We start from the raw sequence: 2,559 nt of genomic DNA, 5'->3' as shown, positions 1-2,559 counted from the left end.
GGGGTAAACTCTTACAGAGAAAATCCTCTTCAGCGCTGCCCGTTGGTGCATAGGTGAGGCAGCTTGTGACTGAAATACCCAGCCTGGCAGTGACTCTGCTAATAAAATGGACCCCTGGGGGACCTGCCATCCCCAGGGACTGGCCGGGCTGCACAGACCCGAGCCAGGGAGAGGAAGCTGGTGCTCAGATCAGGACCCGGGAGGCTTTAGTAAGGCAGCAGCTGACTCACCGCACCGCCTGAGGCAGGGAAGAAGCGGGAGCAAGCTCAAGGGACGGACAAGTGCTGCCTGCAGCCCTCGCCAGGGAGGGGTGCAGTGCCCCTCATACCAGCCTGGGAGAGGAGGGAGCCAGAAAGGGAGCTGCTCCCTGGCACTCGGCATCCCATTTTTATTCAAAAAGGTGGGTGTCGTTTCGACTCATCCCCGAATCCTGGCTTTGATGTGACAACCTGCGCAGGGAGGTACAAAAGAAAGGAAGGAGAGCTAGAAAATGCTTCTTGCCTGCGCCAGGGTTTAGTTAGACTCCTATAATTAACGACTGCGGCTCTCCTAAGAAAGATCCCAGCTGCTTTGCTCTGCAGCCTGCACTATCAATTTTTCTCTCACGCAACTGACACGCACCAAAACTCATTCCTGTGAGGAAGGGAATGAGTATGTATAAATCAAATGCATCTGGAAAACATGAGCAGGAGGGGAGGGGGCAAAGGGAGCACAGACTCCAAAGCAGGTGACACAAATCAGCATCCCCGGGAGGATGTGATCAGGTTCCCCTGGGCCACAAGAAGCTTGTAGGGTCAAGTGTAGCAAGCCCTTCACACCTGAGCATGAGGTGAGGAGCTCAGGCAGTGAGTGAGACTTCTCTGTGCCCAGCATAGCGTATGCTGGACAAGGTGCGCCCTCATTTTTTCATGAGATAAACAACTCTCTCAATAAGCTGTCCTTCTGCTGAACTACTCTGTGTTTGGACCAGCCCCAGGGAGGCTGGGGCCCCCTTTTACCCCTCAAGCCCCAGTCTTTAATAAGCCGTCCCAATCTGACTAGTGGTCTTGTCTGCCCTGTAAAATTATCACATCCAGCACGGATCAGAGGACATCAACCCGCAATGCCCAGCATATTGTAGAAGGCGGCACCCACAAGCAGCAGAAGCCTGTTCCCCAAGTCCTTACAAACAGGACCCTTTACTCGTTTGGAGAACTAGCCCATGCTCCTCAGCATGTAACACACAGACCGAGGCTCTCTGGGCACCCTTGGTTTTCAGCTCCACTGCCTTTTCTCCAGGCCAGCGGAGCCCAGTCCTTGAAAAGCAGGTAATTTTCCAGTCCTTTGGCAGGTCTGGTTTTCACCTCTGAAACTTCGGCACTTTCTGTTTGCTGCGGGTCCTTCCCCACAGGCTGTTGCCATCCAAAGTTCAGCCAGCGCAAAGCAGAGCGGGTCAGTGGCTTCATGGATCTGGCCCCCCCACGGCTGTATCTCAGGGGGATGGCTGCCCAGCAGGCACAGCCATGGGCACGTACTCTGCTCAGTCCCTGCATATCCTTGGTCCGGCTGCCCGCTCCCTGTTCCTCCATCCTGTTCGCTTTTCTCCGCATGACATACACCCATTCCTTCACCAATTCTTATCTTCTCAGTGGCTCTCAGGTCTCAGACAGTTCCTTTGCCTCTTACAATACCTGGACAGCTGTAAGCGCCCATCCGCCTTCTGACAGCCGCATCCATCCATCCCTGTGCTCCCGCAGCAGAGCTGGGGGAGGCTCAGCACATACCTCCTGTTGCCTTCCACCCCTGAGCATCTCGCTGGGCTATTCCCCCTTCTCCCATACCAGCCCATTTTGTCTTCACTCTCTCACAGTGCTGGAGCTCCATTTGATTTGCAGACACAATTTTCTCCCATATAATTCAGCTCTGCCCTGTCAATTGGCTCTTCACTGATACATTTTTGCTTAGCTCGAAGAGGATTAAGTAACTTCTTTCACCACGGCAGTCCTATTTCTGGCCTGTGCCTGTTATCTGGGAACATAGGACAGTGGCAGCAGGGGGAAGTGTTTTATTAAGAGGCCGAGGGATCTGCCATGCAGTCCCACCGCTTCCCTGCTCCCCACTAAGCTCTTGCAGGCACTGGTAGATAAAGTTCTGCTAACAATAGCATCGCCCCGTTATTTCTGCCTTAGTCACCAAAGGCAGCTACTGAATTCTCTTTTCCAAATGCTATTAGCTCTTCCCTGAAGAGTTTCTATATTTAACACAAATCTTCCAGGTCTGAAGTTTGTGGCAAGTGTATGTGGGTAGGCAGGGAGGCGAGGGAAAGCCTGCTGGGAAGCCTGCCGGACATGCTGGCCGGAGCATGGCCACCCTTGCCTAGATGCCGGGCAGGATGCCGGCAAGGAGAATTGGCCCTGCATCCCAAGGAAAGGTTGAACAAGGGGCTGTCTCGGTCCCCCAGTCAATGCCCACTCAACTGCTATGGACACAAGGGGAAGAGCCTAAAGCCACCCCAGATGTGCAACTCTGCGAGCCATGGCAGCAGGGCTATGACTGAGGCCCCAGGCAACCCTCCTTACG

The sequence above is a fragment of the Egretta garzetta genome, unplaced genomic scaffold (genome assembly GCF_000687185.1).
Source record: "Egretta garzetta isolate BGI_Z169 unplaced genomic scaffold, ASM68718v1 scaffold79, whole genome shotgun sequence".
NCBI classification, from domain to species: domain Eukaryota; kingdom Metazoa; phylum Chordata; class Aves; order Pelecaniformes; family Ardeidae; genus Egretta; species Egretta garzetta.
The sequence above is the reverse complement of the archived record's forward strand: the minus strand, read 5'-3'. Positions refer to the sequence as shown.